Here is a 23,652-nt window from a genome sequence, read left to right on the forward strand (position 1 = left end):
CACGAGTTCTGGGTCTGGTCTATCTGTCCTGCTGGACTGTCAGCTCTGTGCCGTGGGGTCACTGTGGCCTTGTTCTGGGCTGTGCTCCCAGTACCCAGCGCAGTCAGTACCCGATGAATGAGTTACAGGAATGACTAACACTTGATAGTGTTTATAGGCACTAGGCCCTGTTTTAAACTACCTATATTAACAGAATAACTCCTCCTAACAACCTATAATGTAGTGCTATTAGTATCCTCATTGTAAAACCAAAAGGTTGTGTCCTTCAGCTAGTAATTGGTGAGTCTGGGATTTGAACCCAGGGATTCTGGCACCAAAGTCAATGCTCTCAAGCCCCTGAGGAGTGATGGTCACCTGCCTCTGGCCCCTCCCCTGCTTCGTGGGGGTCCATTGCTCTCCCCAGGAGACATTATGCATAAAGTCTCCCTCCCCGCTGCCCTTCATTCTCCTCTCCTGGCTGAACACTCTGACTCCACTGGTCTTGGCGGGTCCTGGCAGGCCTCTCCCCTCCCAAAAGTCCCGTGTGGGAGGTCTCATCCTCTTAAGACAAAGGGGAAACTGAGGCCCTGCAGAGGAAGACAGTAACGCTGCCTTGCTTCCGGTCCAGGGCCCTTTTCTCTGCTCTTCAGCTGCTCGACCTCACAGGTGGGAGAGTGTTTCTAAAGGCTGGGTGGGTCCCAAGATGAGGCTCTTCTTAATTCCCTACAGCCCTAGGGGGAGGGCAGCAGGCACGGCTTTTATCCCCATTCTGCTGATGGAAAAACTAAGGTCCAGGGAGGTGAAGCCTGTTGCCTGTGGTCATCTGTGTGAAGATGCCCCAGACTTCCTGGCTTCCAGCCCTGGGCTCCATCCAGGGTACACATGACACTAGGTCATGAGGGGCCTGTGCAGGTTCACCTGCCCCAGAATCAGGGTGAGAAGTCAAGGAGGCTGCACACAATAGGTGAGCGACACAAGACCAAACTGCATGGCAGGTGATTTTGAGGCTCAGGCCTAGCCAGGCATGAAGGAACGTACGACTGAGTGAATGATCCCCTGTTGTATGACCCATGGTGGGGCCTTGCACCAGAGCAGGCCCCTGCAGGGGCTCTGTAAGTACCTGCTGCCCACTGAGTCCTCCAGAGACAGCCTGTGTGTCCTAATAGCTCAGACTGGGGAAAATGGTCCCTTCTCTAAGGGAGAGGCAAATCCAGGGATATGGAATGTCAGGGAAGGCTTCTTGGAGGAGATGGCCTTGGCACAGGGCATGGAAGTTGGAGGGGAGAAACACTTTCTGGGCCAAGGGGTAGGAGACCTAACAGAACCCTGGGTTCAGCTGAATTCCATCAGTAGTATGCAGGGGAGAGCAGGATGGAGGAAGGGCTCAGGCCCTGGGGATGGGGTGGGGGTCTGACCGTACCTTGTATGAGGCCTGGAGCAGCCAGGGTCAGGACAGGAGGGCCGTTCCTCTGGTCCCTCCATGCCTCAGAATCTGAGTCCCTAACGTTTTCTTGGAGTCTCCCAACACGCTTTTCTCTCTGAAACCCATCACCTCCTTGGCAGTGAACTCCGAGTACTCACTGGTTTTAGCTTTAGACCAAAGCTAATGTGGGTCCTGCTTCAAAGACTTCCAGGCTGTGAAAATCCAAACTTCTAGGGGAAGGGAATTTCACTCCTTCCCAGGGACCTAGGCATTTACATACGCTCATTTCTTCCTCAGAAGAAACCATGAAGAAGTTAGTTCTTTTATTTTTTAACAGCTTTATTGTTTACACCTCACCTGTTTAAAGTGTACAGTTCATTGGTTTTTAGGATATTCGCAGAGCTGTGCAAGCACCACCGTAATCTAATTTTAGGACATTTCATCATCCCCCAAAGAAACCTTGTGCCCAGTAGCAGTCATTCTCCATTCGCTCCCTCTCCCTCCTCCCCATGTACCGAGAAAGTAGAGATGGCATAAGGAACTTTGATCCAACTACCCAACTTCATGGTTATCAAGTTCCATCCCGCTTCTACCTTTTCTGCTGATGCGGTTGCTGAAGAATCTCAAAGCTATGCTACTCCATGGACCAGCAGCCCAAGTGTCACCTGGGAATTAGTTTAAAATGCAGAACCTCAGGTCCCACCCCAGACCTACTGAATCAGAATCTGTCTTTTAACGAGAGCCCCAGGCGATCTGTGTGCACAGGAGCATCTGAGTAGCTGGAGATAAAGCAAACCCCAGACTTCACGTGTGGCATGTTACTTTCATACAGTTCAACACGCACCTCTGAAACAGGGATGCTGTCTTCCGTAACCACAGGGCCATTCTCACAGCTATTGAGAGAAGCAAAAATTCTCATCCTGAAATGTGGAAACAGACCCAGAGAGGTTATGCCCCTTGTCTCGTGTCCCAGCTAGGAAGGCAGAGCAGGATTTGAACACAGAACCATCTGGCTACACGCCTTTCTCCCCTCCAGCCTCACTATTCTGAGGGGCTTTTAGCTGTGGCCACCATTTCCCGCTTTTATTAAGGGCTGCCTGGAGCCTTTGGCAGAGTGCTTTATAGACACCTAGACACACAGGCTGCTGCTTCTATATCTGAATGACTAGAGTGGCAATGGCAGCGCCTCAGACGGTGACCAGATGACCGGATGACCAGATGACCACAGCCAGCCTCTCAGTCAAAACACTAATGATGTGAGAACAGAGGGAACCGCTGGCTGCTGGGGCACGGGCCCGGCTGCATCCAGACCCCACCTACCTCTGACCTGCTGTGACCTGGGCTAGGCCGTCCCCCTCTTGGAGCCTCTGCCTCGTTCTGCGGGAAGCCAGGCAAGGTGACCTGGGCTGGCCCCAAGGCATCGGGGGTTTCATGTGTGTGCCATCCCAATGCCCAGCGGCTGGGCCACTCTGGGCACTAGTACAGTGGTGTTCTCTGGGGAGCCCATCCCTCCTCCCTGGCTGAACTCCAGCAGGGCGCTGTCGTGGTGAGTGCATCTGCTTAGCAAGAACTTCCGATAAGAAATGGAGGGTGGGTTCTGTGAGTTTGCTCTGACGCTGCAGAATCAGGCCTAGTGTCCTTGAGGCTCTGCGGGGGCCTGGCCCTCTCCTAGGTCTCCTGGGGGAGCCCAGGGGAAGGGCAAGTCAGGGCATGGTCCCCCTGGGGGCTGGCAGGCGGAAGCGGAGGGAGGACTTGGAGGAGGCCCCACCCTGGCATCGGCTCTTCACTCTGTAGATGGGGAAACGGAGGCGGCACAGCAAGAGCTCAGGGCTTCTCTGGCTCTAATGATGGGGGTGCTGTGTCCTGTCCAGATGAAAGGCCATGAATGTGCTAATGGTACCGTTCCCCCATCCCCTGAGCTCAGCCTGTCAGACAGGGCTGTTGGGGTGTAGGCTCTGGGGTCAGGTGGCCTGAGCCGAAACCCGGCTCTGTCCCTGACCAGGTGTGTGACCTTAGGTGAGGTGTAAAGTAGCCTTGAGTCTTGGCTGCCTCTCATGGAAACGGGGAGCGGTCACCACAGTACCCATCTCAAAGCACGGTCAGGAGGATTGACTATAGGCAAGCGAGCTGGCACATAGCACTTTGTCAATACGGGTTAGCTATTAATATTAATTAGTACCATTGTCTTCTGTGTCAGAGCCCCGATGTCTTATTGGACGTGGAAGGCCCTTCACTACCTGGCCCCTGGTTTCCTCTCCTGCCTTAACCCTCTCCCACTCTCTGCTTTATGTTCCCGCCAAAATAAATCTTGAAGTTGTTTCTGGAACAGGTTTCTGACCTCCGGACTTGGGCCCGTGCTGTTCCTGCAGTCTGGACCACTCTTGCCAATTCCTGCTTTCTTTCAGGTCTCAACTGAGACCTCACTTCCCTGGCAACCTCCTCCCACCCAAGTGAGGATGAGGGGTCCCTCCTGGGGGTGCCCCTTACATTCACCATCAGCCTCTGCATTGCCATCTCTTGTTTACTTGTGTGTCTTCCCCATCAGACGGTAAATTCTGGGCAGCAGGGGACAGTCCCCAGCACCTAGCGCACGCCCTGCTCACTGGAGGTTCCCAGGGAATATTAGTCGAATGATCGAAGGGGTGCTGTCTGTCTGTATACAATAAGTGTCAAATGAGTGCAGGCTGACTGCAATGAGAGGTCAGGACTGTATACCCAACAGCACACATTTATGGGAAGTAGTGGTCAGGAAAGGTTTTCTGTGGGAGGTGAAGCTTGATCATGGCCTTGGAGGATGCTGAACAGGTGGAGAGAAGGGAAAGGCATTTTAACTGCTTTCTATAAATGTTTATTAACGTACTTGAGTTCGTGGTAGGCTGTCTCTAATTTCAGGAAGCCCTTCACCCATGTGGTGTGTTTGGAGAGCTAGGTCCACGGGGGAATTTACATTTGGGACAAATATATTTGATTGACGTGGAAAAAGCTATGGGAATTGGGGCAGGAAAGCTTGGGAAAGGCTTCAGGTAGGAGCTGACACTCAAGCAGGGCTGTGAAGGTTACATAGGAGTTTATAAGGTAGGTAAGAGAGGAAAGACAGCCTGTGCTGTGTTCCCAAGGGAACAGCCAGTAAAAAGTCATAGAGGGGAGAAGGTGTGTTTGAGGAATGTAGAAAAGTCTTACAGGGCTGCGTGTGGGGTGCCAAGCTGGGTGGGGGGCATATAACAAAAACTTGTGAATATCAGACTATGGAGTTTGGACACTATCCTGTAGCTCGTTCACTCAGGCATGTCTTTCACTAATATTGATATTTACTGAGCACTAACTACATGTCAGGCTCTGTGTTAGGTTCTGGGCATACCCTGGTGGAAAAAGAGAACATGGTCCCAACATTTGCAGAGCTTAGATTCTATAACGGACTCACTGAAGATGCTTAAGCAATTAGTGACATGGTAAGACTGGGATCTTGGAAAAATTAAGCATTATGGTAACTGAAATGGAGGATGGAGGAGAAGGCAGAGGCAGGGGGACTGGTCAGAACCAGACCCATGTGGAGGGGACAGAGAGGCGGGTGACGTGTGATAGATTAAAGACATCTGTGTAGTTTTTGCTAATCCTGCCCTCATGAGGTGCCATCTATTTTTTTTTTTTTTTTGCGGTTCGCGGGCCTCTCGCTGTTGTGGCCCCTCCCGCTGTGGAGCACAGGCTCCGGACGTGCAGGCTCAGTGGCCATGGCTCACGGGCCCAGCCGCTCCGCGGCATGTGGGACCCTCCGGAACTGGGGCACGAACCCGTGTCCCCTGCATCGGCAGGCGAACTCTCAACCACTGCGCCACCAGGGAAGCCCGCCATCTAATTTTTGACCCTTGCATCTGAGCTGCCTTTAGTGACTCCCTTGACCAATAGAATGTGACAGAAGTGATGTTTGGGACCTCTGAGGTTGGTCGCAGCTTCCCTGAGCTCCTTAGGACAGACACTATATGGGTCCCTTGAGCTGCCGTGGAAGAAGTCTGACAACCTCAAAGCCCCCATGCTGCAGACGCCACATGCCGCTGCTCTGGGGACAGTCCCAGCTGAGCTCTGCCTTCCGGGCATCCCCCCCAAGGTGGCAGACATACAAATGAAGCCAACACAGAACCTTGAGATGGGCCCATCCACCATGTGGGTGAGTGACCTTCACCCACATCATGTGGACCAGAAGAGTCACCCAGCTGAGCCCTGCCTGAATTCCTGACCTATAAAATCGTAAAATATATTAAAATAGTTTGTGTTTTAAGCCACTAAGTTTCAGAGCAGTTTATTACATGGCAACAGAGAAAGTGGAACAGGATGGAAGACAGAGGCCCTCGGGAGGCAAAGCCAGCAGGGCTCACCCCCTAGATGTGAGGAAGAGCACCTGTCCCTACAAGTGTGATGGAGGGATTGAGGCAGCCAAGTGAGGGTGGCCAGATTCTGCAATTAAAAATACAGGATGCCCAGTTAAATTTCAGATAAATAGTAAATAAGTTTTCAGTATAAGTGTGTCCCAAGTACAGCATGGGATATACCAAACATTCATTGGGGGTTTTTTTAGAAAGTTTTTTTTTTATAAAGTGCATTTCTTTTTAAATTAATTAATTTTATTTATTTATTTTTGGCTGCACTGGGTCTTCCTTTTTGTGCTCAGTCTTTCTCTAGTTGTGGCGAGCGGGGGCTACTCTTCGTTGTGGTGCACAGGCTTCTCATTGCTGTGGCTTTTCTCGTTGCGGAGCACAGGCTCCAGTGGTTGCAGTGCGCGGGCTCAGTAGTTGTGGCGCACGGGCTTAGCTGCTCGGTGGCATATGGGATCTTCCCGGACCAGGGCTCGAACCCGTCCCCCCTGCATTGGCAGGCGGATTCTTAACCACTGAGCCACCAGGGAAGTCCCCAAACATTCACTGTTAATCTGAAACTCAAATGTAACTGGGCATCCTGTACTTTACCTGGCTACCCTGATCCATGTGGGGGAAGTGGTGAGTGAAAGTATCTGGAGGTGGCAATCCAGGAAGACATCAGCCTGAGAGGTAATGGGGGGCGGGGGGACCCTGGGGTCAAATGAGCAGGGCCTCCTGGGATCCTGGCCAGGGAGCCGGCTGCCATGCTGCATGTGGGGAGCCCGTGCTGGGTCCACGATGGAACTGGTGTACGTTCTTGTGGCAGCTGTCCTGGCAGCAGCTGGACATGAGCCCCCCTGCTGGAGCCCCGATCTCTGTGTGCTGCTGGTGACCGGGGAGGGGCAAGTGCAGGCTCTATTGCCCCTGATGAGCCCCTCCCTGCAACACGTGAGGAGTGAGCCCGCTAAGAGCTCCCTGCGTGGCTGGGCGCCCAGGCTGCTGGCCCCGTGGGCCCCTCAGAGGTGCCTCCTTCCCTGTCCTATTGGTTCCCCCCTGCAGACTGCTATCTTGGTAAATCCAGGCTTCGCCTCCGTGTCTTCAGCAGCGTTGACTCCCTGGCTCAGTCTGGGGAGCCATCTGCTTGCGTGCGGGGTGCTCCCCTGAGCAGGGCTGGCCCAAGGCAGCAGAAAGAGTTTGCCCTCCCTCCTGGGGTGCTGGCGGGATGGGGGACTTACAAGACCGGGGAACGGGAGGACCAGCTCCCCAGTCTTTCTCTCTCCAGAGAGAAAGGGAGCCAAGCCTTTTCCAGCCTTGGGCTGCAGGAAGCCCCTGGGAGGGACCGGTCACCACTCTGGGGTCTGCCACTGCTGCCAGTCTCTCCTCAGGAGAGTGGACCCCAGCCCACGTGCGGATTCCGGACCTCCACAACAAACATCTCTAAGGTCTCTCATCTCAGGGGGGAGCAGCCCCTCCTGAGTTGAGTCTGCACAGGGGCTACAGCTGAGCTGGCGGCAGCGTAGGGATCTGGGATGGGTTGGGGAGTCCCACTTAGAGTGATGGCTCTTTCCTGGGGGTGCTGGCCAGGAGGGCTTCAAAGCAACCTCTCTTCACATCCTCCAGCGACCCCCACTGCCTGCGCATCCTCACCTAGGGCCTGGCTGGCCTTGCCAACCTACCCCAGTCTGCCTGCTGCCCTTTCTCCCGCTGTCACAGACACACTGCTCCGTCCGGGCAGTGCCGCAGGGACCCCTTCTCTCTGCTGCCCCGCACTGTTCAGAGCCCGCCGCTTTGTCATGAAACCATTGGACCTGCTGTGCGCTGAACACCGAGCTCCACGCTCCAGGGGCTACCGTGAGACCTGGACAAGGCCTCTGCCCTCAAGGAGCGAGGGGATGACCTAAGGAGACAGGGAGGGGTGGGAGAAAGATGGGCAAACAGAGTCAGAACTGGGAGTCTCCCTTCCAGAATCTAGATGCTAGAGCCAGCCTCGCACAGGGCGTGGCCAGCAAGTGGCCACGTGGCTGTGCAAGGCCCCTGAGGTCTGAGGTTTCTGAACCCCAGGTGCCTGCTCATCGATTGTGGACAGTGTTACTCTGTCCCCTCTCACTCCACAGACTGTGAGAGTCAAGTGACAGAGCAACTGTGAAAGCAGGGTGGCAACACATTTCATAGCTCATAGGGATTGTTTCTGTCTCGGTCAGAGCACGGCTCTGTGTATTTGTTTGTTTGTTTTGAATATAAAGGGCTGCTCTGCAGAACTGGAGGATAAATTGCTGGATTCCAGCTAGGAGCTTGGGGAAGGCTCATGAGAAAGGGACATCAGAGGTGGCCCTGAGGCAAGAGGAAGGGATTTTAAATGAGGAGGAGAGAAAGGTGGGGCTGGGGAGGGGCGGGAACAGTGTCTCAGGCTCCAGGAATGGAATGTGCAAAGCCACCTTGCAGTGAGAGGGCAGTGGGCAGCAGGCCAGGAGGCTGACTCCCAGGACCTGTGAAGGAGGGTGGGCAGGGCGGGCAGCCCCAGGATGCCAGAGTGGAGGGGTCACCTCGGGGTCAACGTGGGGAGGCCTAGCACGCCAGCCCGGGGAGTCTGGACTTCATCCACTTGACGGCGGGGAGCCAAGGAAGGCTTTTAGCAGGAGAGAGACGCCTTGGCTTTTCTTGACACTGTCTCCTCCTCACCCCGCCTTCAAATCCCGCCTCCTCGATGGAGATGTTCCTAAATGTCCCAAGTACCCCCTACTCGGGACAGCAACGGTGGCAGAGCACAGGCGCGCAGCCTCCCTGGCACGGCAGCTGTCCTCTTCCTCCCGGGTGCCCCCAGCTCCGTGTAGGCTGCGCACTGCATGTCCTCCACCGGACCTGGCCCGTGGTCTGAGCACGCGCACACTGTGCTCCGTGTCTCGCTCTGTGATGTTGGCGTGAAACCCTCAAATGCCACCACAACAAGGATTGACCTACATTTCTGGGGTCAGATCCGCTCGGATGGGCCAAGTCGTGTCTCTATTTGATTTTCCTGGATTAGACTCAAGCTTAGTGACTGCCATGAGAATAGGAGAGTTGTCTTAGCCGGATCTGGTGGCGCTGGTTAATTTTTATTTTTAACAAGTAAAGATGTCTTGTGGCCGGAGGTGAAGCATAAGATGCATAAAGAGGACGGCAGAGAAGCGGTGGCCTTCGGGGTCCCTGTGGATGGGGATGCGGACTTCGCACGAGTCCCTTGGCAACCTCCAGGTCCCAAGGAGGTTATTCACAGCCTCCAGGAATTCTACGTACAGAGCTTAAAGGCCCGATGGGTCCTCTGTTCTATCCTTCACTCTGTGAGGGGAAAACTGAGGCCCCAAGTGGGCAAGCACCAGCTAAGATCACACCGGGGGTCAGTGGCAGAACCAAGGGTAGGACTTCGCTTCCTGCTCTCCGTGGGGCATTTTTCCAGGCCCCGGCATGAGGACTAAACCAAGTTAGGGAGAACTTAGAGGGGAGTTGCTGGAGCTGAAGGTAGAGCTGGAAGAAAAGGAGAGTCAGAGAGACACACCAAGGGAAAGCTGGGACTGAGTGTCAGGTGGAAGATCTGGCTTAGATCTGGCCCCCAATTATATATTACTTCTATTTCAAAAGCAGAGATGGTGTCTCCTGACTTACCAACCCACCCCCTGGCCCCACAGTGGAAAGGATGGCCAATCTAAGAAAGACAATATGACATTTTTAATATTTTCAAAGGCCGGAGGGAGGCGCTTCCCTTAGCTTCTGCCTGGGGCATCAGCTGGGTACCCACTGTGTGTCCGGCATCATCCTCATCTCCATTTACCCTCTGTGAGCACTTAATAGGCTCTGGGTGCTGAGGTATAACTTATGGAGAAGAGGGCCAGCTAAACAAGTACTTCTAACAGAATAATCCTACATCCAGAGCAGAGCCTCTAACCGTAAACAGAGGAGGGGTAGTGAGAGAAGGCTTCCTGGAAGAGGAGGCACCTGAGATGAGTCTTGAAAGACAAGAGAGAACTAAGCCGCCTGCAAATGGGGCAGGGTGCTGTCAGCAGATCCAGCGGCGTGAACAAAACCAGGGAGCCATGAAGCTGTGTAAAGTGATTACGGTTTTACTCTGTGATAACTAACACACAGCCCAGCTCAAGAGTGAAGGCAGAGGACAATGGAGGGATTGGGGAGGGGACAAGATCTGGTGCCTGCCCCGTCCTCCTTAGCAGTTGGATTTCATCCTACAGGTGTTTTAAGGTGGAGGGCGGCTTGTTTGGATTTGTGTTTTAAACGATGGCCCTGGCAGGAGTGTGGCAGCTGACTCAGAGGGAGCCAAGGCAGGAGGCTGGGGAGACTGTTGCAATCACCCAGGAAGAGAGGTTGAGGGCTTGACCTTGGGCGGTGGTAGTGGGGGCACGGGGAGAGGGATGAGTTGAGAAACATTTAGGAGGGCAGGTTGTCGGGACCTAGCGACTGATTGGCTGTGTGGGATGAGGGATGGGTTGGACTCAAGGCTGGCCTTATCAGGGGTTGAGCGGTGTTGCAACCCAAGCCACAAGGAATTCAGGGGGCGGGGCACACTTAGAGACTCAAGACTGATCTCAGGTTGAGACATGGTGACTTTTAGGTGCCCAGGAAGTGTTAAGGTGATGACAGAATCCCAGGAGGCAGCTGGAAACCCAGGGACTGGAGGTCAGGAGAGAGGCCTGAGCTAGACATGGAGGTGTAGACTGATGAGCATACGGCAGTGGTGGAAACGGCAGGAGTGGTGAGGTGGCTCAGGCAGACACAGTAGAGGGAGGAGTGGGTCCCTCCCTGCGGACCCTGCACTTTACGGGGTGGGTAGAGGAAGGGAGCGCCCCGGGAGATGAAGAGATGATAGAGAGGCAGGAGGCCAGCAGAAAAAGTGACATCACGCAGGCCAAGTGAGGCAGGGCTGCAAGAGTGAGCGTGGGTAACTGCGGTGACTGCAGCAGAGTCGCTGGTGAGAAAAGGACCAAAAAAGGCCCACCAGGGAGAACGAGAATCTGGGAGGGTTTTGTTGGGTGGAAGAGCCCTGAGCACATTTGGGGGCTTGGTAGAAGGAGGAAGTCTTAATAGAGGGAGGTCCTGGAGGCCCAGGAGAGACGGGGTCATTGATGGAGGGTCCAGAGTGGGTGGCCCAGCACACAGTTGGAAGGGTGGCCTGTCAGACAGAAGGGGGACCGTCCTTTCCCTCTGATTCTGGACAGAGTTGTGATCAGGATGGGCGTGGGGATTGTGATTGGAGGTGCAACAGGGGCAGCAGGTCACACCTGAAGGCCTTAATGGATTTGATGAAGTTAGGCATCTCCAGGAACTGAGGTGGGCAGAAGGGACAGGGGTCATGAGAAGAGGGGTGAAGGTCAGTGAGGCAAAGAACTGGTGAGGGAAATGGAAATGGGACGCTGGCCAAGGCAGGCCAGGGGACTTCGGGGTGACATCGAGGGTTCAGCTGAGGCTGGAGACCTTGCAACTGACATGGATCCCAAATCTTCCTGCTTTGGGTTCTCACCAGCCTGAGCGTGAAGTTCACTGGGGTTGGCCCTGGGTGATGTTAGGCTGCACCGATGAAGGGAATGGTGGCGTACAAAGGAAGCAAGGGTGCTGGTGAGAGGGCCATCCGGATGACTGAACCACTGGAGCAGCTAGAGAATGTGGGCAGAAGGAAAGGGATGTTGAGGTTAAAATGGAAGAGCAGCAGTTCTGGGTGATGGCCAGGGGGTCATGGGATTGGGGGCTGGGCTTGAATAGGGGAGAAGGTCCCTGGGGAGGGGGAGCTGAAACTCTGGAGAGCCCAGGTGTTGGATGTCACTTAAACAGATGTCGAAGACCATCATTGGGCTGATGGCAGGCCTTGGCAGGGAAAGGAGAGACAGTGATCTGGGGCAGGTGGGCAAGGAGGCACTCAAGGGTGACTGGGAAGGTGGAGGCTGAGAGGCAGGAAGAGAGGGGCAAGGTAGCAGAGTTGGATGGCATGAATCTCAAAGGAGAAAACCCCATCACGTGAGGTTGATGGAATCATGGAAATACCCCTGGGGACGTGAAGGGGATGTGGGGACCTTGGGGACTACTCAAGGAAGTGAGATGTGGAAACAGGAACCGCCTCCCCGGGGAGGACCGAGGGCATGGCAGTTGCAAGGTTTCCATCACAAGGCCAAGGACAGAGGGAAGTGTCCTTGTGAATGCTTTTTGCGTTCACAAGAAGAAGTGGACCTACTTCTTAAAGGAAGTGAGTTCCAGAAGGGGCAGAGGGGAGGTGTGGTAAGGAAGGTGGGTCAGGCCTGGTGGGGCACAGAGCATGAGGGGAAAGGAGGTGCACTGTGGGCCCTGACCAAGGATGTGGGGCAAGAAGCCCGCAGCAAGGACTGAGAGAGGCGGGGACCTGGAGGATGAGTAGGAGTTTCCCTGGGGAACAAAGGCAGGGGGGTGGGAAAAGGGGAAGAGAACTCCACAAGAGGGAGTAGTCCGTGTGAAGGCCCATTCATTCATTCCACAAATACATATAGAGGGTTTCTGTGAGATGGGGATGGTTGGGATACATCAGTGAACAAAAGGATGGTCCCTGCTCTTAGGGAGCTTACATTCTAGCTGGGGTGGTGGGGTGGTGGACAGAAAGAAAACATGACAAGAAGTACATTTTAGAGTATGTGATGAGGCTATGGAAAAAAGAAGAAGCAGGGCACTGTAAGATGGAGCAGTAGTCCTGCAGGTGGAGTGGGGCAGGGGGCTGGGGGGAGTGTGTTGAGATGGAAAGTATGGTGGTCAGGGTAGGCCCAGGTTAGTCAAGGGCTCTGGGTCTGTGGAAAATTCCACATGGATGGGTGGTACGGGGTAAGGATAAGGGAAGAGGTGCCTGTAGGGTTACCCTGATGGATGGTTCCATGGGAAGAGTTTTAGAGTTTAGAGTTTTAGACAAGAAGAATCGACTAGGTTGGTTGAGAAGTGATGGGAAAAGGAAGGAGATGAAAACAAATATTCATGGGCATCTGTGAAGGGCCAGGCACTGTGCTAGGATGGCTCCTTTAATCAGTCTCTTACTACCCTTCCTGACGAGCCTAGGAGTTAGGAAGGAACTGTCCTTATTTGTCCCTAGTTTACATGAAAATAATGGCAGTATGAAAAGGAGTTAGTACTCAGTGTGGTCCTGAACACTGCCTGCATTTTCTGAATGCATCCTCCCACCCCCTCATGAGGTCAGGGTCATTATCTCCATTTCCTGATGAGAAGTGTGAGGTTCAGAAGAGTCACACAGGGGCCGAGATCACAAACTTGAGAGCTAACCTGCTGGGTGGCCCCCGTCTTACTAGCCACGGGACATCAGGCAGTTCCTGAACCTTTCTGGACTCAGCTTCCCCATCTGGAAGTAGGGATAATAAAAGCACCTGCCTTATAGGGGTGTGGTGAGGATTAGATGAGATTATGTATGGAAAACACACAGAACAGAGCCCAACACACAGTAGGTGCTATTGAGCGTTCCCTGTTACTGTTATTTATGTTCAAGGTCCTTCAGGTAGAAAGGGGAGGAGCAGGGTTTTGGACAGCCCGTGGTGGGGCTGACCCTGCCTCCTCCCAGCTGACCTTGGCCCTGAGTGGGACCCGCCGTGCTGACCCAGACTGAGGAAGGAGGAGCTGTACATCCCCCACCAGGCCCAGTCCTCTGCAGCAGGCATGTGACATATTGTGGCGTGATGTGTTTTCCCCTCATGGTGCAAGATGTGACTCAGAGGGGCATGCTGGGGAAATGAGTTTCTTGGATTTGCCCACCTCATCGCCCCTGCGTTCTTTAGAATTTCTCTGAATCAGACTTTATATCTGGCGCTGCCGGCTCACCGCCTTCTTTATGCAGAAAACAGCCCCATGTTTCCAACTTGCTCAACAGACGTCAAGATTCATGTTGGGTCCGGGGAGGGTAGTAAAAGGCGGGGAGGGCCAAAAGGGAAAAGAAAGAAAGAAGAAGGAAGGAAGAAAGAAAGAAGGAAAGAAAGAGCCAGCAACAATCAAAACAAGCCTTTTCTCCCTGTGTAATCTGGGCAGCTTCCAGGAGGATAATGTCTTTCCACCGTGCATCGCCCCCTCCCTCCCAGGCTGTTTTCACAGGAAGCAAATCCTGGAGCATTTTCAATGTGCCCCTCGAGGCAGAACAATGAGGCCCTTGAAGCCTCGGCCCCGCGCTTCCTCCAGTTATCCGGAGCCCCGGCCGAGCCCCTCCGGGAGCGGGGCGGGGAGGCGGCGGGCGAGGAGGGGCGCGGGGAAAGGCTCTGGGAAATGGGGGAGGGGGGAGCCTGCGGGGTGTTGCGGAGCCGCACGAGGGAAGCCCATTAGCCAAATAATAGGTTTGGATCCAACTGTTTTGCCAAGGTACCCGGCATTTATCCGGCTCCCCGATTGGGGGCGGGGAGCTGAGAGGAGGCGGCGCGGATCCAATTACGGCTGCTCCTGCCCGGTCGCCTGGAGGTGGGGGCGGGCCGCGCCGGCATGGGATGGGATGGGATGGACCGGGCGGAGCAGGCGGAGCGGGGCTCCTGCGCGCAGAGCCCGGGCGGCGGGTCGGGGGGCGCCTTTTCCCCGGCCCCGGCCCCGGCCCGCGCCGCCTCCCTCGCCCGCCGGCTCAGCTGCCTCATTGTTTATTGTGGAGTCTGGTTCGCCCCCCTTCCCGTCCCCCTCCCTCGCTCCCGCCTCCCTCCCTCCCGCTCCTCTCTCCCCTCCTCCCGAAAAGAAAGAAGAGCCAGTCTGTGGAGTCGAATGAGTCATGAATAAACAAACAGCGTGGGGGAGCTGTCACTCCGGGCTGACTTCCTGGCCGCGCTCGGCTCCGCGACCTCCTGGCGGGCGCAGAAGCCGGGCTGGCTGGGGTGGGCAGGGGCGGGCGGTTCCACCAGCGGGCGTGGAATGGGGTGCCTGGGACCCCAGTTGCCAGGCTGGCCTTGAGGACCTCTCAAACATCGTGTCCGTTAGAGGAAGCGAGTGTGACCCGATGTCCCCAAGCCTATCTGTACACGTGTGCTGAGGGTTGTGAGTCTGATTCTCTTGGGTTTGACAAAAGCCATACGCCGCAGACAGGCATGTGAGCATCTGCTGTGGGGTTGATTTCCCTGTGTGGGCTCACCCTCTGGGAATGCCTGTGTGTGTGTCGGTGTGGTTTCTCCTTTATGTGTATGTCTGGTGTATGCTGCTGACGCCTGGACACTGTGAGGGTGTGTATATGTGGGATGTGTATGCGTGCGGTGTATGTCTGGAGTGCGGGATACGCGAGAGTGTGTGTCCATGTCAAGGCTGGTGGCCTGTGTGTGTGTGTGTTGTGTGATGGTTTTTCTGACACTGAATCTGCCTCTGCCGCTTTAAGGTTTGAGATTCTTGCTTTGTGCTTCGTTTCTCTACTTGGGCCTTTTTCCTTTCCCTTGTGTGATCCTGTGGGTCATTCGGGGCCATCTCTTCCCATTAGTGAGGCCCCAGGGCCCCAGCAGACCTCCAGGGCCTGGCCTGGCTGGCCTCAGAGTCCAGCCAGCTGTGGCCACACGCAGGCTCCTGGCGCTGACTCATGCCTGGCGAGAGCAGAGCGGAGCGGAGTCTGACCAGGGCCCGGGCTGGGTGAGCCCGCAGTGTGGGGAGGGCACTCTGGGCCCGGCCTGTGGCAGTTCTCATGAGCTTTGGAGCTCGGGGACAGAGGCCTGAGCTAGCCCAGACGTTCTGGGGGCTTCTGGTGCAGAGGAGGGCCCACTCCATGGGGTCAGAGTCAGGGGCAGGAGTGGGGCATTTCTTCTGGCTTCCCTGGCAATCGCACAGTTTCGCAGAGGTCCATCCCAGGGCCAGTGCTGGCCTTCAGGAATAAGGTTGGTGAGACCAAGCTGCAGCCCAAGCCCTTGCTACCTGGCTGAGTCCAGAACCCTGCCAGCCCTGGCCCAGTTCCCTCTCCAAGGGCCAGCCCGGGCTCCTGAAGTTCTCCAGCTCCGGGGTGGAGATTTGCACTCAGGGCCAGATCCCCCTGAGACTGAAGCAGTGTGCAGGTTTGCTGCCCTTCCCTCACCATCACCCTCTCCTGCAGCTCTACTGGTAGCACTGGCTTGCTGGTTTTGGTTTTTCTTAGTGCTGGAATCACGACGGTGCTTGTGGCCCTTACTGGCCACACCGGGAGGCAGGCTCTGGGGGCAGCAGGCCAACCCTGGCCATTTCCCAGCCTGGCTCATTCACTTTGTAGCTGGGTGACCTACGGCAAGTCACTTAATCTCCCAGAACCTCTCTTTGTTCTTCTTCTTCTTCTTTTTAAAAATATTTTCTTGGCTGTGCCGTGCGGCAGGTGGGATCTTTCTGTTCCCCGACCGGGGATCGAACCTGCACCCCTTGCATTGGAAGCGTGGAGTCTTAACCACTAGACCGCCAGGGAAGTCCCTCTTTCCTCTTCTTTAAAATGTACAAACTGACCCCTGCCTCATGGGGGAGTTGCAAATATTAAGGAGAAAATGCCCATGAGCCTTTAGCATGGAGTAGAGGCTCTGAAGAGCTCACTGTCTGTCCCCGTCTCCAGCCTGCCTTGGACCTAGATCATCAGGGCCCATAATTTAACCTGCCCAATCTTGCTTATCCTCTGACCTAGAGAAGTGCTGGCCGCCAAGGACCTTGTCTAGAATTTGAGGACTCAGAAGCAGTCCCACACAGTAGCTGGGGCCTCCCAGGGTAGTGTGGGATCTGGGCCTGGACTTCAGAGCCAGGCCCATCTAGGCAGGACAGCGTGGCCCCACAGCGTCCTTCTGGGGCTTTCTCTGTGGGGAGAAGTCTCCACCCTTCAGAGCATACTCTGGCTGTGCCTGGGTTGACCTCGACTTGTGGACAAGTTGTTTGGTCTACGTGGGGTAAAAAAAACAGCCAGTACTTAGGAATGAAGACATTTCCCATGAAAATGTGGACTTTCAACTTCCTCAGATAATTGGGAGATTTGGCCACCCTGGGCTCACATTCCTATGTGGCAACTGTGGGCTGAAGCTGAGAAGTGGGGGGCCCCTTTGGGCAGGACGTGTGCTCTCTGTTTACCACAGTCTCCACCACTCCCTATTGTCCTGGTTCTCAAACTTGAGTGTGCAGGAGAATCACTTGTGTGTTAGAACTCAGATGGCTGGGCTCCACCCCAGTTTCTGTTTCAGTGGGTCTGGGGTGGGCCTGAGACTTTGCATTTGTAACACGTTCCCAGATGATGCTGACGTTGCTGGTCCAGGGACCCACTCTGAGTACTCCCGGCCCATCTGATATTGAATCTGACTGTTGGTTACCATATATCGGCTCACTTGGCCTACTGTCTTCCTGTGAGGTAGGGCAATATTTCTCTCTACTCAAACTCTAGCAAAAGTAGGAAAATGAAAAAGGACAGAAAGCATATTTTTTTCTAGTAAAATGGAATATGTATTTCTCTGGGGACAAGAAGGATATTCCCGTGTGTTTATGTGCAATTTGCACATATGTCAACTAGACGCTACTTAAAAGAGTGATGCCTGCCCTGAACATGACATGGGGGAGGGGCCAGGTGGGCACTCTCTGTGCTGGATTCTTACACCTGTCCACCTCGTTCATGTATGTTATTTGCTCGGCCCCGTGAACGTTTGAGTGTGTGACCATGCCCGTCGTGGTTTATTCATTGAACAATCCTAATCTGAACCAGTTCTGTTGCTGTGCTGTCTCTACTCTTGTCGGACTCAGACCATTGGGACTGACAGACAAAACAAATTGAACAGATATATAAAAGGAGGAATTACGAATTGTGATAATAATCAGGGTGCTGAGATGGAGATAATGGGGTATGTGGGACCTTCTTTAGTCTGGGTGGTCAGGGAAGCCTCCCGGAGGTCCCTATGCTATGTGGGGGAAAAGGAGGTTGGGAAGCAAATGGGATCCTAGAGCAAGTCAGCCTGAATCTCTGCCCTAAAAGATGGAGCGCAGATGGCAAGTCAGGAGACCAGGGCTCCAATCCTCACCCCAGGGTCTCCCCCTCCACCCCGCGCCCTCCACCCCTGTCATTTTAACCCCCTTCAAAGTCCAGCCCCCGTTTCACCTGACCCAGGGAGCGTTCCTGACCTTCGTGCCCAAGTTTTGCTCGCTCTCTCTCTCTCTCTCTCTCTTTCCATCCTCTGACCCTCAACTCTGGTAGCTGCTTGACTCTTCAGGGGCCCACAGAGGCTCACAGCGCCTCTGGTAGTTACGTAGTGGCTTCAGGAAGCTGCCCCGGTGTGTTCAGGAGGCTGCACCACCCTATGGCAAATTGCTTTGTCTCTCTGACCTCAGAAACTTCAGGACCACTTTGAGTACTTCAGGAGCCCCAATCCAGTGCTTTCATTTCCCCCTTACTTTCCAGTCATTCTTCAACAACTTGGGTCAAAGGGCAGAACTTTTCCTCCCTCTTGGCTTTCCTCACAGAGTCCAGCCCAAGGATGAACATAGAGCAGGGGTTCCACACCTGCCAGGACGTGAGACTGGGTACTGGCACTTCCCATATTTACATCTCCTAAAATAGCTAAAGAATCTTGCCGGGTATGGAAAACCAGTGGCATATTCTTCCCATAGTGTGCTCACAGCAGACATCACTAATCAATCAAGACACTCTTTCCCATTGAGCCCACACATAGCATCAGAATCCTTCTCAATACAGTCCTCCAGGAAGCTGATGCTGTTGAATTAGAGGTGCCTTGTAGGATGATTTTTGTTGGTCACTCCTGTTTTAGGAACAGGTCTCATATCAGGTGGGTCTCATTGGCCTCTTGAATAAGTAGAAACCTGGGACACGGACTTAAGATGGGATTTTAGGCCCCGGAGCTGGGCACGAGGTGGGGGCTGGACTGGTCTGTTAGCTACTGAAAAGACCTATGGGAAGCTGACGGGCAGTGGCAGGGGTGCAGTCGGATGCAAATCAGCTTAGAGTCCCACCTGAGTGTCCATCCAAAGAAGGGAGCACAGGCTTTGAGGCATTGGGGTGGAAGTGAGGACTCAGGTAGAGCTGGGTTCCAGGAATGATGAGGGGACAGTGGGTCCTGCCTGGGATCCCGGAAGGCCAGCAAAAGGCTCCTTTGGCTCTCCTGAGAGCGAGGACGGGAGAGAGCAGTCGGGGCTGAACAGAGACCTTTCCTCCTGCCCACCCAGGTTGAAGTGTCATCCTCTCAAAAGGGCTAGAATCCCCTCCCCCCCAAGTGCAAGCAGAGGCAGCCCAGGGCACTTTGGAGGGTCCCTTTGTAAGCAAAAGAAGCTTTTATGGAAATTAAATGTGGATATCTCTGTTCCGGGACCATCAATATATCTGACAGAGCTGCGGTCGTTAGGAGACTGCACGGGGAGGCTGATGTCTGCCAAAGCTCCTATCGGGGTTCTGAGAAATGATCTGGATGTCCTGTAGCCTTGGTCTGACCAGAGGCCTGGGCTGTGGGCTGTCTGGCTCCCAGGGCTCTGGCCCTCCAGCACTGGAAGTCAGCAAAGGATATGGCAAGGGTCTTCCATCTCACCTTGCTTGCCCTCCCTCTTCTCCTGGCCCTGTTCCTGGGCTCTGGGATGCCGCAGGCTGTGGGCGCAACGCTGCAGACTCTAAACTCCGTCATCTGCTAGTTCAGCCATCCTATGGCTGGTGCCCAGCCCTTGATGAAGGGAGGACTGACCAAGGGCACCTCTCCTTTTGTAAGCTTGCCGGGCTTTCATGCTTGCTTAACCCCTGCTGTCTTTGCTACACCATCGCTTCACGAGGGCAGGGACCAAGGCTGGGAGGTCCACACCAGGTCCGGAGCCCAGCGCCATTCCCTGTACATAGTGAAGTTACACAGGCTGAAGGAAAGGCCACATCTTACTGTGCCCTCAGCCTCCGCTGAGTTCTGGGTCTGGGACATGAGGGGCTTTGGGCGGTTCTGGACCTGAGGCCCTGATGGTCTCTGAGAGCACTGGACACCCCAACCCCTGGGCACCTCTGACCATTCCCCTGATGCTGCAGGCGCTCCCACTGCTGGGCCTTTGCTTCCATGTGCCAGGCCTGGAGTTCCCTTCTCTGCTCCGTTTTGCCTGTTCAAAATCCTCTCAGCTCTTAAGGCTCAACTCCAGGGCCACCTCCTCCAGGAAGCCTTGCCTGGAGAAGGCCTCAGCTCTCCACACGCCCTGGGCTTTCCCCACTGCTGTCCTTGTAGGATCTCTGGGCCTCATCCTGGTATCCATGAGAAGCTGAGGCCTCCATGCTTTAAGCAGGCTAGAAGGGAAGTGACGGACCCACCCAGAGCTCAGGAATGAGGCCTCGCTGGACCTTGTGAGCAGCTCCAAAGCCATCTGCAGAGGCCACCTGGCCCTGTCACGGGGGCCCTCACATTGCTCTGGTAAGAGAGCACATATGGGTCTTTCTCCTGCAAGGAGAGCCCTTACTCATCTCCACGTGTGTGGGCTGCAGGCATGAATAGACATGGCCTCTCCCTCCACACCTTTGCTTCTTAGCCTCAGGGCTCAGGTGCAGGGCTTTGGGGATTGGAAAGGCACGGCATGTGGTGTAGGGTCTGGGTCATGCACCCCAGCTGGATGTGTGGGCTCTGTGGTGACTCAGCCTTTCAGTGTTTCAGTTTCCTCAATTATAAAATGGGACACCCATTCCCATCTCACAAGGCTATTGTGGAAATTACAGGCCCCATTTTGCCTGCTCCTGCCTGTCTCAGGTTCTCTCTGTCTGAAGTGTTTCTCCCTTCTTTTTTGCCTGGCCAGCTCCTAGTCATCCTTCAGAAAGTCTGGGCTCAATGTCACCTCCTCCAGGAAGCCCTCCCTGGTCACTGGTTCTTGCGTGAGTCTCTATTTGGGGTTGGCCTCCCCCATTAGACAGTTAGTTCTGTGACGGCAAGGGCCGTGCCTCCCTGGTACACAGAGAGGGCCTGGCACTTCAAAGGCAGTGAATATTTGCTAAGTAAATAACAAATTTAAAGTGTCCGTGCAAGAGGATTTTTAGGGCAGTGAAACTTTTCTCTGCATACAATACTGGTAGATACATATCATTATATATTTGTCCAAACTCATAGAATGTACAACACCCAGGTTGAACCCTAATGGAAACTATGGACTCTGGGTGATAATGGTGTGTCAGTGTAGGTTTATGGATCGTCATAAATGTACCACTCTGGTGTGGGATGACGATGGGGGGGAGGGGGAGGTTGTATCTATGTGGGGCAAGGGGTATAAAGAAATATGGGAACTCTCTGTACTTTCTGTTCAATTTTGTTGTAAGCCTAAAACTGCTCTGACAAAGTCTATTTAAAAGAAACAAGACACTAAGAATTAAAAAAAAAAAAAGTGTTCGTGCATAGTAGGGACTCAGTCAATTGCAGATCTTCTTATAAGTGCAGTCCCCAGCGGCCATGTAATTGCTCCTCATTTCAGGCTGCCGGTGGGCAGTTCCACTGGCAGAAGGCTCCCCATTCAGCCTGCACCAGTTTGCCTTTTCTGGGGAAGTATCCGCCCACTGGGGGATTTACCATCCTCTTGGCCCCTGGCGCAGCAAGGTCAGAGAGGGACAGGTGAGGTGTACCTGTGACCTGAGCCCCCAGTGTTGGTCTGCTTGAAAGAAAGCCCTGCGTGCCAGGGCCTCCCAGGATACGTCCCTGGCACAGAGAGCGTCTGCACACAAGGTTGGTTTCCTCAGCCTGATAATGGGGCCTTGGCTGCCCCTAAGCCCACAGCTAAGAGAGAGTGCCGTGCCCACTGTGGTGGCTGTGTTCAGCCTGGGATTCCGGGGTCATTGTCCACCACCCCCCCCCAAACTGTGTCTGGCTCTTGAATCCACTTCTGACCACAAGCTTGGCATTCATGTCTCCTTATCAAGCCACCTGGGTCCTGGCTCTTCTATTTCATTCCTCTGGGCCTCAGTTTCTTCATCTGTCCAATGGGAATTAGAACCTTGTAAGGTGGGTGGTATTTTGAGGAGTCAATGGAATAACTAGCTCTCACAGCACTTTACAGTTTGTAATAGCCTATTGTGTGTTTTCCTGACCATGCAGAGACCCTTTTCTGGAATCTCTAGTGTCTTAATGGGCACTGGGGAGATGACATACCCACACGTGAAAGTTCAGGATGCCGTGGTGTGGGTGCAACTCTGGGGGCACCATTCATGTGGATTCAACGTATGTGCCCCTGGCAATAGAGCGAGGTGGCTGTACTGTGTCCTGGGACAGACAGGCCGCTGACAGTGAGTTCTGCCTGATGCCTGGAGAAGAAGGTGTCTGAAGGAGCTGGTCTGCCCTGCAGAGCCACAGCTTACGGCTTACCTGAACTTCTCACATCAGTCACAAGTAGCCAAAGGGGCCCTGAGCACTGAGGATAACGGCTTCGGAAATCCTTTGCCCTGGGCCCTGCTCTGCCTGGGCCATGGCCTGGGTGGCCTGAAGGATGGACACATTCATGGTGGGGACACACTCGCCTGTCCAGTCACATGTTTCACATGTGTGCACATGCATGCACACACACAGGTGCAAGCACACACGCACACACAGAGGCACACGACACAGGCACACAGTGCTCTAGACTGATCCCCTCGCTTGCATGGACCCAAGCGAGTGCCTCGTGTCTTTTTCTGCACACACATGGAAAGATGGTTCCCCAGAAACTTCCAGGGAGATTGTTCTGTCCATTTCCCTCTTGCCTGCCCTCAGAACCATTTTATAAACTGGGAAACTGAGGCCAGAGAGGGTAAGAGGTTTGCCCAGAGTCCCACAGCAGGGCAGTGGCAGAGCCAGTAGCAGCAGGTCTGGCTCCAGGATGCCTGCCCTTACCTGCGAGTGAGATGCCCTTACCTGCGAGTGAAGTGACTGCCAGCTCTCCTCAGCTCAGCATTCTCTTTGACAGACGGGAAAAGGGACTGGGCCATGACCTCTTTCGAAGGGCTCTCACATCCCAGACCATGCAGAGTAGAGACTCAGAGGCTCTGAGTTGGAGCCCTGGGCTGTGGGTTTTGCCCCACACTGCTGGGAAATTCCAGGTCTACAGCTGCTGCTAGAAGAGCAAAGCTCATTCAGATCTGTAACTTAAAAATTAAAAAGGGAACTTCATAAACAGGGTGCTGTGCAGAGGCCAGGGTAGGGGGCAGCCTCTCCAAGTGACCACCCACTTGGGAGCACCTTGTCCCACGGTGTGGTGGTGGCCAGCAGCCCTGGCCGGGCAGACCCCGCATGCCCCCCCCCCATCCTGTCCCCCTGACACTGGCTCCATCCTGTCCTCTCACCTCCCCAGCCCTTTCGGCCCTCCTGCTAGCAGGCTTCGGTAACAAGATGCCCTTTGTGTGTGCTGGACGGGGGAGGGGGCTCCTACAGGGCTTTTTGCTGCTGAGTCACAGCTCCCTGCCAGGCTCTGGGGACAGAGAGTCGCAGGTGACTGGCCAGGCGGCATGGAGCCCAAGACCTTGGAGATGACCTCAGGCGACCCCTTCCTTGCACTGATGGGGAAACCGAGGCTCAGAGAGGGGCGGGCCGTCCTCATACTTTCCTAGGGTCAAGCATCAAGATGAGCGCCCCCAACCCGGTGGTCTTATGGGCGCCCAGAATTGTCGTGTGGTCATCATAGTGTCCTACTTCTCCTCAGAATGGCCTGGTGTGTCTGTGTCCACGTGGGTGTGCACACACAAGCTCATGTCTGTGAGTTCATGCTTGTGAGCATTGGAGGGTGTAATAGTGTGTGTCAGTGTGTTTGCTTTTCTAGGGCCCCCGTGCCTTATCCCAGAGACACCCATGGCCTGGCCTCCCTAGCACTGCCCTTTCGATCCACCTCGTAGGGCTCACCTGGACTTGTCCTGGCCCCGCTGCAGGAGGCCCCTGCCAGCCTGGAGAACGTCAGCCCCCGTGTGCGGATGGGGCTGAGTGCCTGGGATGGGCACCTCATTATCTGGCAAGTCACACCCCTGAACCTAAGGTAGGGGGTCCCTCGGCCCTT

General features: G+C 54.6%; 2 long non-coding RNA genes across 6 annotated transcripts in view; one reads left to right on the forward strand and one right to left on the reverse strand.

The window, feature by feature from the left end:
* The window catches only part of LOC109550135 (uncharacterized), a 226,181-nt gene that overhangs the window by 56,381 nt on the left and 146,148 nt on the right, over positions 1–23,652 (forward strand). The gene's annotated exons all lie outside the window — the stretch shown is intronic.
* LOC109550133 (uncharacterized) overlaps positions 1,122–23,652 on the reverse strand; it is a 30,600-nt gene continuing 8,069 nt past the window's right edge. Inside the window, exons 3-4 of one of the 2 annotated variants that reach the window (XR_004522655.2) lie at positions 22,521–22,744; positions 1,122–11,390 (exon numbers count right to left, since the gene is read on the reverse strand). This is a non-coding gene — a long non-coding RNA (uncharacterized lncRNA). Of the gene's footprint in view, positions 11,391–22,520; positions 22,751–23,652 lie in introns of both variants that reach the window. The other variant, XR_004522656.2, reaches the window with a different exon arrangement.

This window comes from Tursiops truncatus, chromosome 16, assembly GCF_011762595.2.
Source record: "Tursiops truncatus isolate mTurTru1 chromosome 16, mTurTru1.mat.Y, whole genome shotgun sequence".
Taxonomy (NCBI): Eukaryota; Metazoa; Chordata; class Mammalia; order Artiodactyla; family Delphinidae; genus Tursiops; species Tursiops truncatus.